This window comes from Lissotriton vulgaris, chromosome 4_1, assembly GCF_964263255.1.
Source record: "Lissotriton vulgaris chromosome 4_1, aLisVul1.2, whole genome shotgun sequence".
Lineage (NCBI taxonomy): Eukaryota > Metazoa > Chordata > Amphibia > Caudata > Salamandridae > Lissotriton > Lissotriton vulgaris.
Window position 1 is genome coordinate 1,207,682,486 of NC_141691.1, and position 13,809 is coordinate 1,207,696,294.

Here is a 13,809-nt window from a genome sequence, read left to right on the forward strand (position 1 = left end):
CTCATAACACAATAGGAGCAGCTTGTAAACTCCCTCCTCCGGCTGTTTTCAACGACCTCGACCTGTTTTCAATGACCGTTTGGCGTGCTCTAGTAAGCTACCATCCCATCTCTCCTGCCTTGAAAACTTCAAATTCAACAATGAGCAGTTGTCTAAATGATTAAAATCAAAGAATTCCTCTTACATTTTCATTTCGGGTGAAAGACAGTCACATATCACTGAATTTCCCAGGGCCTTCCAATGGGTTAGTACTGACCCTGCCATTATGTGGGCCCGCTGTATGTAAAAGTGGTTACATCTGCGGCCCGTGCAGGTATTTCAACAGATGTAACGAGGGAAAATGAATTCTTTATTTAGTTTTCCCTCGTGGTCGTCTGTCAAATCCCCTAACCTGGCCCCATTGCTCTTATCTCCACGGGCCGCGGCTAGGTGATTACACCACACAGCCTGTGCTTAATTTGAGCCGGGTGTTGCTGCTGGGACCTGGCAGCACTCATTTAAGGGGACCAGGACTCATTTTTCCTCATCAGACATTGATAGAGAGCAAAAGAAGGAAAAAACTCAAAGGAGCAGGAGGAGAAAATGTACAACCGTGACCTAGGTAGAAAGCAGGAATCTCTAAAGAGTGAGATACAGAGGCAGGGTGTACCTGGGAGTGGATTAAGGAGGCATGAAGTGGATTCAGGGCTACGCTGCCTTGGTATTCTGCCCACCAATATTTAATACCACCGGCTGCAGGCTTCTGAGCAAAGTTATGGGACCCGGCACATTTATAAATTAAGTACAGAACAGAGCACCTGATAGTGTTGGCCCCACATGGAAACAGTGAGCTGAGGATGCATTGTGATCTTTGGTATGTGTGGCAGTGTAAGTGTGCAGGCACCAATGAGTCTATGGAAAGCAGGGACGCAGCTATCAGCGCTGCAGCAGGTACAGTGGCACCCTGGTTGCCTAGTACTATCCAATGTAATGTAACAGGAGCCCATCATCTTCCCTCGCATTCAAGCCGGTGCCACTGAGGGAAAGGTACCTGGCCAGCAGGTTACTCAGAGCAAATGATTTGTCTTTGAGAGAGTCATCATACTGAAACTGTTGCAACCCAAAAACACATTCTGTGATGTGTAGTACAGATGCTGGAATGTTTAAACACTTCCACCTGTATAAGAGGGCAGGTTAGCCCACAGACTATCGCCAATTTCACCAGGGTGATAGGCGGACAAACCCTGCCACGTTGCAATTCCACTGTGCTGAAGCACTTGGTATTGTCTCCTGATACCCCGCTACAGTTAAGTTGTGTTTTATATCCGTTAGGCCTCTGGTACAAGTCTTGCTACTGAATCCTGTAGTGGATACACAGGACGATTAGTGACATTTCTATCGATGTAGGTGTTCACAGGAAGATGGCAGGTTCTTGTAGAGCTGTCCTATTTCTCACTGAAAAGGAGGATCAGGAAGGCCAGATCCATGTCGGAATTCCAGAAATTTTTCTTTTTGGTACAACATTTCCCGGTCCTTTCTGGGTTGATATGGGAAAACTCTCTCTTTCTTCCGGAATTCCAGAAATGCCACTGACTATGTAAATCATTTTCATATAAGCTCATTATGCACATTTGTTTTTTGTATAGCGATTTTAAACTTCTAGCCCTAACTTTCACCCAGGCTCTGATTGTACTTATGCGTCTCCTGTGCTTCAATGCATTTTTTTCGTTTTATTTTCAGAAACAATCTGTCAACTGTAATCAAAGTACTGGAATTTCAGTTTTTCCCGGTCTGAGTACTAGGTGCCAATACCTACAGAGGATTCGCATTTAGAAAATACAGGTAGGTTACTTTCACTTCTAAACCAATGTGCTTTTGTCAGAATTGTATTTCTTTTTCTCACAACTCAATTCGTTTTTGCCCAAAACAATGTATTAGCATCTATTGATTCTTTGATCAGAATTTTTTTTATTGTTTTTTTACAAATGATTTATAACAAATGGTTTATGGAACTCTATCATGCGAAATGAGAAACGCTGGCAAATCTCAACCCCTTTTGGTAAGAAATCACCCATGTCTATTCCTGTGTGAACTGGATACAATTCTCAGATTCTCTTCACCTCTTTGATCGCTCTGTCTTCAACATAACATATTGCTTTGCTGTTACTAAAGCTGTCCCTCAGCTATTCTGCATTTCCCCACTGCCACTAGAAAGCACCAACACTGCTGAGCATCATTCTTATGACCTGCAAACATTTTTACAAGACACAATAACACTGATTCGTTGTGCAAACTCCCTAACGATGTTTAGGCTGTAAGTCCAGATCCAACATGGATAGCAGCCTTTGACCAGTACATCTTTACGCGTAGCAATAGCAGCTTCCAAGTGACCAAGAGACCGTAAAGTGTCACTAAGGTAGAGGTTGGTTGAGTCTTTTTTATTAATAACACTTGGTTGTGGAGTAGACTTCCTGCAGCTCGCCTTCCTGGTCCAGATTGCTCCCTTTTGGTAGGATGGACAAGCCAGGATAGCAAGTACGTGCATGGTGAGAGAGGATGAGGGATGCTTTGATGATCAAGTAGTCAGGACAAGAAAACTTTTGAATAATTTGTGGGCATCATCATAGATTGAGACATAAATAGACTTTTGAAAAGGGATGAGAAGGTGTAGGCTGAGCTGGGAAATGAGCCACTCTTAAAGACCTTGCATGTGGCAGGGAGGTTGATGTCACAGTCATGTCCTCACTTCTTATTGCTACTGACCCCTTAAATGTTGCTTCTTGTTCATTAGTGGTCATCGGAGACCAGAAGTGATGTTATTTCTGTACAACGAGCGGCTACACAGGGTTGCAAGGGACTTAATAACATAACGTGTGTATTTGTAAAGTGGACGTTCACCACTACCGGTATCTTGGCGCTGAATAACAGATGTTTGGTGTTACCTAACTCAATGGGTACTCATTTTATCGACCTCAGATGGATGAAAGGCTGAGTGAACCCGCCGGGATTTGAACCTGTGACCATGAGGTCGAACACAGGCTCCTGCAGTAGACGCATGAGTCCACTGAGCCACCAGACCCGGCTATAAACCTTAAGTACTGGAGACCTTCGCTTCCCTTCTTGTGAGATCTCCAGCCACTCCAACTTCGCCCACAAATCTTCTTCCTCAACAGCCCCAGCCCTTCTTGCCTTTTGGTTGGTGAGCATAAGGCCTGGCTAATGGGCTTGGAGGGGCAGGGAAGGTCTCTTGGGCTCTATGTAGTATGGGTTTCAAGAGTTTGGGGTCATTGCCTTATGTGATCATTCGAGAGCTGAGAGCCAGAATAGTATTGCTCTATTACTAAATGGTATCATTGGGAACTTCTCATTTCATTCCTTTGTAAATGTTAACAGGTCACCATTCAGTTGCTGTTTGCTGTATTCAGGTGTTAAACAAGTACCAATACGTTGCAATATTTCCCCAGATCAACTTGATATGTATTCAGAAGACAACACAGTTAAATAATACCACCACAGAATGGGCTTCATTATGCCGCATATTTTTGACTTTTCTGTCATATAATTTAGTCAACCCTCCTACTCAATTTAGTTGTCCATTGGTATATAATTACAGTGACCATTGTATAATGTTTTGTATTATGAGAAATAATTAATAAATATAGCAGTATTATTAACACTGTTTTTTTGTGACTATAACATTCAAGCGAAGCGTGAGTGAATAAGAGGAAAACAAGATACGCAAAATGGGCATTAATAAGGACTAATTTACTAGGATGTTAATTATAATGTAAATGTAGGAAAGTTAATTTGTTTGGAATATTAGTTTTTTGTGCTGATATAGATTGGTGGAAAGGGGGCTTGAAAGAGGTTGCCCAGACCGTTTAATGATTTACAACGAGCAGGATGTTTTATGGGCTTTCACATGAAAAAGACTCGGGTTGTTGCCTTGAAGGGCAAATGTGGTTGACTGAGATTTCATCTTTCAGAGGAGCACTCTCCTTTCCCTGATATTTGTGACTATTGCTTTCCCAAAAGGAAGGGTATACTAAAGCATCTGCCCCTGCCCTCTTGTCAACAAGCATCATAAGTTCCCTGGAAGATCTTGAAATAGCTGAACAAATTAGAAAATAAGTAAAGATCACTTGTCTGCTGTTTGCATTTTAGACTGAGAAGCCATGTTTAGGAGCTTTGTTGAAGCGATGTAGCATTTGACCACATGAACAGTGGCCTTGCTTTTGTTGTCACCTTATTTGATATACTACCACAATATTCATTTACTATCCTAGCTACACATATTTATCTTCATAATTTTTTCAGTCGTGATTATTTAGGTCACAATATTTTTGTACCTCATTAATATTGTTAGTACTCTGACCAACATCCCTTTACTTTGTGTACCAGTGAAGTATGCTACAGGAACATCCTGCACATCAAATTATATTGTGGTCACAATGAAAGACCTTGTCTTCTTATAAGACTTTGACCCTAAGGTAATGCTTTTATATTGTTACATCTCAATCAATCAATCATGTGTTTGTTTAGCGCTACTACACACCCGTGAGAGTCTCAAGGCGCTGAGGGAGAAGGGTTACGCAGGTTCCAGTCCATCAAGCAGGGGGTCTATCGAAGAGCCAGATTTTGAGGTTTCTTGTGAAGATGGGCAGAGATGTTGTCTGTCTGAGGTGGAGATGGAGGGCGTTCCAGGCTCTGGCAACGAGGAAGGTGAAGGAGCGGCCGCCTGATCTGGTCTTTCTGGTGTGAGGGACCACAGCGTAGGAGAGCTGGGCTGATCGTAGGGTCATTTGTAGTGAATGGAATTGGAGTCGGCTGTTCAGGCATGCTGGGCCGGTGTCGTGGAGGGCCTTGTGAGCGTGGGGGAGCATCTTAAAGGTGACTCTAGCTTCGATGGGGAACCAGTGGAGTGTGCGCAGATGCTGGAAGATGTGGCAGTGTCTTGGCAGGTTGAGGAACAATCTTGCAGCAGCGTTCTGGATGTTCTGTAGCTTGCGTGTGAGGTTTTTGTTTATTCTAGCGTAGAGTGCGTTGCCATAGTCAACTCTGCTGGAGACCAGGGCGTGAGACGAGTGACTGTCTTTCTGTGTTCAAGGGGGATCCATTTGAAGGTCTTGCGTAGGAGGCGGAGGGCGTGGAAGCAGGAGGATGAGACAGCGTTGATCTGGCGGTCCCTTTTGAGTTCGGAGTCCAGGATGATTCCCAGGTTGCTTGCGTGGTCCGTTGGGGTGGGTGGACTTCCGAGGGCAGGGGGCCACCAGGTGTCATTCCAGGCGTCGGGGTGTGAGCCCATGATGAGTACTTCTGTTTTGTTGGTGTTTAGTTGAAGGCAGCTGTTTTTCATCCATTTGGCGGCGGCTTCTATGCCTTCTCAAAAAGTGTGTTGGGCTGTGTTGGGTTCGTTGGATAGGGAGAGTATGAGTTGGGTGTCTTCTGCGTATGACATAATGTTGAGTCCGTAGGTTGTGACGATGTGGGCGATCAGAGCCATGTAGACGTTGATCATTATGTAAAACCGTGAAGAAAATTCCCGTGACCTTGAGGCCATTGTTTCTAGATTCACATCTAGCCTTGTTCAGAGGCATACGATGTTTCACAGACTATTAATATTGTCTTCCATTAGAAATTTTGCTAGATCCAGCATGCCAATTAGTCAGTCACCAATAACATCAAATAATAAATCTAACAAGCTCTTGATTGATGTGAATCGATTGTGACCCTTGTAGCCCCAAGAATTGTCACGATTAAGGTTACCTCAATTTCAATCTAGAGTAGTATAATTACAACTTAATTTACACTTGTGTGTAAATGTTGGGCGCAAAAACAACACATTACAAATGAGATTTGAGCCTGGAATCGGGTTTTATTTTAGCACAATTTACATATTGGATGCATAAATATGGCTTAACATGAGAAAACACGTTTTGAGACCATTGGTACTCCTTGTACACCCTTTTGCGCACGCAGTTACCACAAGGTAACACCTGGTGGTAAATGTGTAGGAAGAAGGCTAGCAAGCTTAATTTGCTGTCAATAGCGAATGGCTGCTTGAGTTTATATGGGCACAAATTGAATTTGCTGCAGAAGGCAGTGCCCCATAACAAATTGATAAGTTAATGTGATGTGAGTCAGACAAACCCATTAAGCCTGTGTTTAATTTGAAGAATGTAATGTATTCTGTAACATTATTTCATTACATGTTTTAATATGAATCCTTTATCAAACATATTCATAAGATTTTTTATACACTAATATAATTCATTACAATCCCTTTAAATTTATGTAATCAAAAAACAATTCAAAATATATATGTAGAATACAAAAATTAGACACTTCAGACACACCAAGAATACTATACTAGATGTACAACATGATCCTTAAGATGTTAACAGCAGCTAAACATTTTAGTGCTGTTGCCTGCTGCTGTGATAATTAACACTGCTATGGAGCTCAAGGGGAAGGGTGGGACTGGTATGTTTGGGGTTACAATTGATCTGTATGCCGAGACAGCTACAGGAATTGGTGTTGTAATATGCTGCTACAGCTGATATCCACATATGTAAGTAGACTATCTTGGACAGGTTTACAACTGCTAATATGGAGAGAATGTATGCACAGCAAAGAATTAGAAGAATTGTGTAACTGCGTCACCAGATGTGCTCTATTACTTGAATGTAAAGAAGTATGTGAACTGTAAAAACAACACTGTAACATTGAATGAGGATATATTGTAATGAATATGATCAAAGTTTAATAAAATATATTTTAAAAAATACAAAAATTAGCATATCATATATACTTTATGACTGCACCTGAACTCTCTCGACATCGACTGTGCCGGGACAAGATAAATGTTATAACCAGAAGCAAAATTTTAATCCAGGTGCCTTTCCTCGTGGTTCAAAAATTGATCTCACCCCAACACATCATTTTGTATACTGTTGATCTTAAGACAGTTAACCTCCATAAAATCATTGACGCACATTTTGATGGTGGCTTAGCCACTGGCCCCTCCTTTTTTCTGGGCAAAGAAATAAAACGTTATCTAATCACAAAATGATATGTTGAGATTTAGAGGCATATTTACTAATCTTTCACACAGCGTAGAGCAGCAAGCAAAGTTGCTGTGCTACATTACGTGAAAGGAAGAGAGCAGAAATGCTCCCTTATTTGCAACAATGTGGAGCATTTCTGCTCTCTCCTCATGCTCACACACTCTGTGTACTCTTGCACCAATGCAGTTAAGCTTGCACTTAAGTGCATAGGTGCCTGTGTCCGAGTTAGGGTTGTGTTTGTGCAGGAAGGGACACCTCCCTGCACATAAACAAGCCTTCGAGTCATGTTCCTGTTCCTACAAGTGCTGTAAAATGCAGCACATGTGAAACAAGAAAAAAACTAGGAGAATTGAAGGTATTTCCCCTTCTTATGCCCCACAGAGGAGAGTGTAGCATTTGGTTGCATTCCCAGGTTTTCTAGCTTTAGTAAATCTAGGAATGCACTAAAATCCATGGGTGCATGCATGGGAGCCCAAGCTCCACCCATGGAACACCTCATATGGACATTATTTGGGGATAGTCAGGGGTCTCAGCTGCGACCTCCTGGTTGCTACCTGCTAATCTTAGCACTTCCTTTGTGACCCCCTGGCCTCAGAGGGGAGAAAATGTTGCCTCCTCTGAAGCCAGGGGTCGCAAAGGAAGTGCCAGGAGTAGTAGGGAGCAACCCAGAGGTCGCAGCTGCTACCCCTGACTACCTCCAAATGGCGTCCATGTCACCTCCCAGATTGAAACGTAACATAATGCAGTGCAAACAGCTGGGTTGTAGTACATTTTTTTACAAAACCATGCAAGGTGGTGCAAATCCCCTCTTGTGTGGGTTTGTAAATATTACTGAAGCCTATGCATTGTCCTTGTGTCACCTTGCGCGATGCAAGGACAACACAAAGGCTTCATAAATCTAGGCCTTATTGTTTTCAAAAGGTGGAGTTGAACCTGAGCAACACTAACTGTTCTTGCCAAATTAAAAGAAGAATAGAAATAGGACAGAAAGGTTACAGTGGCTGTCGGATATCGAAAGCATATGATTGTGCTTGCTTAGTTTGGTAAAGACAAAATAGATATTTCACCAATTTTAGCATACAGTTAGACAGTCAGAGCCTACATCACTGATGTGTCTTTCCAAGAAATGTTCACAATTTTTGTAACAGTTTCTGAGATATTTAGGATACATTTCAACCTTTTAAAATGTTTAGGATAAATTGCACCCTTTTCAAATGTTTAAGATACATTGCACCCTTTTTAAATACCTTTAGGTTTGCCATGTTATTAAACCCACAAAAGAGTAGCAATAATTCATAAAACAAAACTATTTAATTAGAAAACTGTAAACTCCTGTAATAAGATAAGTATGTAAAGCATCATTCTGAATGTCCCAGTATTACCCTTCATCACTCAGTCCCCTTTGAGCTACGGATACCGAAGAGACCTGCAACTCTGGGCTGGGGCTGGTCAGTTATTTATTTATTTATTTATTTGCAGAGATTTATATAGTGCTTTACATAGCACCAGTTACGTTGCACAAGGACACACATTCGTTTTGTTAGGCAAGGGGAGATGAAGTGATTTGCCCAGAATCACAGGAGGCTTAGCGACATTACCGAGACTCGAACCGGGTTTCCGAGGTCGAGCGCCCTAGCCGCTAGGCCAACTCCTCTGGATTGTGAGTTAAATCTTTGGGGCCCCCATCATAATAAGGAATTAATTCAGGCATCTGCAATCCTGGGTCTGACTCTATAAGTAATTCCACATTTTCCACCAAACTTTCGCCCTGAGATGTCTGCTTCCCTCAGCAGCCAGAATCTCGAGATGCAATAAAAATGGTTCTGCGGTGGTCCGCCAGATCTTGTCATTCCGATCGGCCTGGTAGCTCGAGGTACCAGTTCCCAGAGGAATTACAGGGTAGCCTGTCTGCTGAGGTGCTGCTCAGCTTCAAAACTTCAGAGGTCCAGATCTGTACCAGTCGAGAAGCTTATGCAGCTGGACTGGAGTGCCAAACAGTAATCCACCAAGAGCCGACACCAAAAACCATTTCCTTTAACAGAATGAATACTATTTGTGTTATGAACCTACAAAGCACCTCTGTGTTGGGTACACGTTTCTATAATTTATTTTGTATTCACCCATTTGCTGTGTCAAACAGAGAGTTCAGCATTATGCAGCTGGAAATTGCAGCCTGAGTCAGTATTCTCCCAGAGTTCCTCGCAATTACTGGGTTTGTCGAACATGACACGCCTCAATGGCTGTGTGCTGCGAACAGCGCAGTCTGACTTTAAAGAGATATTGAGACATTGACTTTTCACTGAAGTGTGGGAGAGTTACAGCCTTATGGCCGCAGATCACGCCTATAGGCGAAACAAAAGGAGTTTTGTCTGGGCTTCCATATATTCTGAATCAATTCTTATTTTAAGGAGATTATGTATGTTTGGATATTGAGCACAAGACAAGATGCAATGTTTTGAATAAAAACGGACTTTATGTTAAGCCACACAAAAGGAAAATCTAAGTTAGCAAAAAATGCAGGTTTCATGCATTTGTATTTGGGAGCACATGGAGAAGGGTGAAATAGAAGAGTAAAATGAGAAGCGCGTAGTAGGGAGATGGAGGAGAAAGAAGTAAAGATGGAATGGAATTGGATGGAAGAAGGGAGGGGGAGAGACAAGGAAGGAGGAAACATGAATGGGCAAATGGGTTTAGAAGAAAACAAAGAAGAAAACGAGGAAGCAGTGGATGGAGGAAAACCGGAGGAGGAAGAAGAGAGGAAAGCTAGTCAGAAGAAGAGAGCACAGCATGATGGACGAAGAGGTAGGGTCGCACTGGGACAGATATAAATTGCATAGCTAAAAAAGTGTCCCATATTTGAAAAATCAAGCCAGTTTTGAACTTGTAACCACACTTTATAGGTGTTTTACAAGCTGTGAGAGACTGCATGCATTTGTGACTGCTCCTGCTCCTGGTCATGGTGGTGGTAATATCAGGGAAATCAACAGAAAAAGAAGCATTGAAAAAGCCAATAGGTCTCATCTATGAGAGAGCTATTGGTGATGTGTTTTATCCTTGTTGTACACCAGTGTGGCTGCTATTCAGCATGGCTAAAGGTTAGTGGTGTGGAATTAAGTGGGGTGGGGTAGATTGGAGTGGGGTAATTGGAGTAGATTGGAATTCAGTGGTTTTTAGGAGAGTGGAGTAGGGCAGATTGGGGTAGTGTGGAGTAGAGGGGGTATTTTGGGGTAGATTGGGGAAGTGTGAGGTCAACTGGAATGGGGTAGTTTGGGGTCGATTGGAGTGGAGTAGAGTGTGGTGCATTGAGGTGGGGTAGATTGGAGTGAGGTAGATTAAAGTGGTGTAGAGTGGGTTAGATTGGAGTTGAGTGGGGTAGACTGGACTGGGGTAGATTGAAGTGGAGTACATTGGATTGGGGTTGTTTGGAGTGGGGTACAATGGAGTGGGCTAGAGTGCTGTTGAGTAGAGTGGTGTTGGGTAGATTGGGATTAGTTGGGTAGATTGGGGTAGAGTGGGATAAATTGGAGTAGAGTAGATTGGAGTAGAATAGATAGATGGTGGTATGGGGTAGATTGGAGTAGGGTGGATTGGGGTAGAATGGGTTAGATTGGACAGGAGTGTGGTAGATTTGAGTGGAGTGTGGTACATTGTAGTGAAGAAGAGTGGGGCAGATTGTGGTAAATTGGAGTGGGGAAGTTTGTGGTAGATTGGAATGTGTTAGATTGTAGTAAATTGGAGTGGGATAGAGTGGGTGGATTTGAGTGGGTAGATTAGAGTGGAGTGGGGTAGATTATGGTGGAGTGGAGTTGTGGGAGACTGCTTGCATTTGTGATTGCTACAGGTCATGGTAGGGGTAATATCAGAGAAATAAAAGAAGCACTAACAAAGCCAATAGGTCTCGCCTATGAGACAGCTATTGGCTTTGGCAATGTTTCTATCCATGTTGTACACCAGTGTGGCTGCTGATCAGCATGGCTAAAAGTTAGTGGGGTGGAGTTAAGTGGGGTGGGGTAGATTGGGATAGATTGGGGTAGAGTGGAATTAGGTCAATTATAGGAGAGTGGGGTAGATTGGAGTAGAGTGAGGTAGACTGGAATGGGGTAGTTTGGGGTAGATTGTAGTGGAGTAGAGTAGGGTGGATTGAGGTGGGGTAGATTGGAGTGAGGTAGATTTAAGTAGTGTAGAGTGGGTTGCATTGCAGTTGACTGGGGTCAACTAGGATGGGGTATATTGGAGGTAGATGGAGGTAGAGTGGGATAAATTTGAGTAGAGTAGATTGGAGTGGAGTGGGGTAGATTGGGCTGCAGTAGGATAAGTGGTGTGGATTGGAAGGGCAAAGAGTGGAGTGGCATAGAGTAAAGAGGCATAAAGTAAAGTGGCATGCTGTGTTGTGGAGCGAGTGGCGTAAAGTGGAGTGGCATGGAGTCAAATGGCGTGGCATTTTGCAGAGTAGACTGGAGTGTCATAGAAAGGAGTGGAGTAGAGAAGAAGGACATAGAGTGGAGTAAAGTGTTAATGAGTGGAGTGGTGTAGATTAGAGTAGTGAAGTGTGGAGTATGCATGGTTTGATAGCATTCTGTCATTATAGGCAACACATTTTCAATTGAAATTACCATTACATTTGAACAACATAGGGCCAGATTTATTGTAGTGTAGTTCCTATTTTCCCAATAGGCTCTGCACATTGGAATAACATAAACGATAGTTTAGACGTAGGACTGAGGTCGACTAGGTCTCTATTGAATATGTTAGACTTAATTTAGGTTTGCCAGCTAGCTCAGAGGTCACTAGAAACTTTCTCGAATGAACAGGGAGGAGTGAACTTCCCTGATTAGACAAGAAGGGATTCAGCTTCTGACAACCGCATAAACATGACAACTTTGCTCCCCCAGAATACGGAGTATATCTCCAGAGTGTTGTGAAAACAATAGATAGCTATTTCACTCAGTCAGTTGTGCATACTTAGTTTCACCAGAGTGCAGAGAAATAGAGAGACGGGCGTTTTCAATAAAAAGGTGTTATTTATTGAACAGTCTTCTTTGTCATGCAAGAGAAATGAATTGCTATGATTGCAATACTTGTTATAAAGTAAAGTGCGTACAAGAAAAGGAGTATTATGAAATAATACTATAAAAGCATTGATATGGTTTCTGAGCCATATGATACTTAAAAGGTATAAAATATATACAGTTACATACAAAGATAAAAGCTTGACTAAATGTACTCAACTGGTGCTTCTAAATACGCCTACCCCGGTGTACCTGACCTAAGCCTAGTACGTGGGAAGGAGTAAATGGGCTGCAGTTTAAGTTAAGCTAGTTTTTGCCAAGTATCGGACCCAAGAATTCTCTAAGGATCTAATCAGCTCCGTACCTTGGTTTCTAGAATGTAGGAGGTCTTGTATCTCGCTCTCAGGACTCGATCTCCCAGTACCCCGCGAGGGTGACTGGAAACACCGGAGCTGGATTTTCTCAGCAGGAGAAAAAGACAGCGTCTTTCTCAGTGCGTCAGATGGGAGGGACGCCTTCCTTCGGCACTCGCATCAGCTGGGCTTCGGATAAGTAGATAGCCGCTCTGCTGCACACCACCGTGTGTTGCCTAAGGCATACGTTGGTATATTTATACCTGGAAGGTGCCGTGTTTGACGTAAGGTTGGACATAAGACGTCAATTAAAGATGTCACTAAGAACTGACCGTTCTTTCAGTGCTTGCCGGAGTTCTAAGAAAAATCAAAACAAAAGCACGGGGAATTCCCAGGTTGCTGGAGGTTTGGTATGTTATAAGAACTCGTTGTGCTTTCTAGGAGTCTAAGGAAGTTGCCTTGCGGCATTCGGTTTGCAGTGGCTTAATATTAAATATGAAATATGTAACTAGGGTCCTAGATAAAACACAACAGTATCAAGGTACCCTTTTGTGATTCTCAAATAGCGATTTTTTGAGAATCGCTATTTGAGAATTGCAAAATGGTATGTATCTAGAAATTCACAATTTTTTTAGCGATTTCTTAAAATTCCTTAATTGCGATTAGCAAATTGCTAATCCCAATAAAGGAATCATTTCCCATTAATTTCTATGGGCTAGGAGGCCAATAGGAATGAATGGAAAGTTATTCTCAATTTGCGATTCGCAATTTGCTAATCGCAAATTGAGAATAATTTCAAGGGTGCAAGGGTGTCTTAAGGTCACCCTGCTGGACCCCTGAAATGTACATGTGTGCCCATATGGCGCACATACATGCCCTAAGGGCATGTATGAGCGTCACATGGCACCTTTACAAATTCCAAAAAGTGCATTTGTAAAAGAATTCACAAATTACCACCAACTACAAGTTGGTGGTAATTTGCGATTTCTTAGCATAAATTCGCAAAACTTAAATGCTTCATACATACCATTTAAGGAATTGCAATTTGCGATTCCTTAAATGCTTACACAATATTAAGGAATCGCAAAATTTGCGATTCCTTAATATTGCGAGGCTTTTTAGTTGATACATTCCATTTTCCTATTTTTTTTTCGCAAACGCTGTTTTTTAGCGATTCGCAGAGTTTGCGACAAAAAAATGGTTTGATACATCTTCCCCATACGGTTTTACTGAACACAAAAAATTATGTGTAGAAATGTCATATTCTAATGTATTGATCATGTTAAGAAATTTGTTTTCATCAGCCTTTCGAATTACACAAAAAATTACTTAATTTGTACGTTCCTAATTCTGATATATTCTAAAACATCAGCACGGTGCATTTTTGTTGTGTGCTAGGAA

At 42.2% G+C, this 13,809-nt stretch overlaps 1 protein-coding gene across 2 annotated transcripts in view; it reads left to right on the plus strand.

The window, feature by feature from the left end:
• LOC147723043 (poly(rC)-binding protein 3-like) overlaps window positions 1-13,809 on the plus strand; it is a 2,582,273-nt gene that overhangs the window by 2,462,304 nt on the left and 106,160 nt on the right. For both annotated transcript variants that reach the window (XM_086965416.1, XM_086965417.1), the window contains one exon: window positions 1,720-1,821. The gene's annotated coding sequence lies outside the window, so the exon portion shown is untranslated. The remainder of the gene's footprint in view (window positions 1-1,719; window positions 1,822-13,809) is intronic.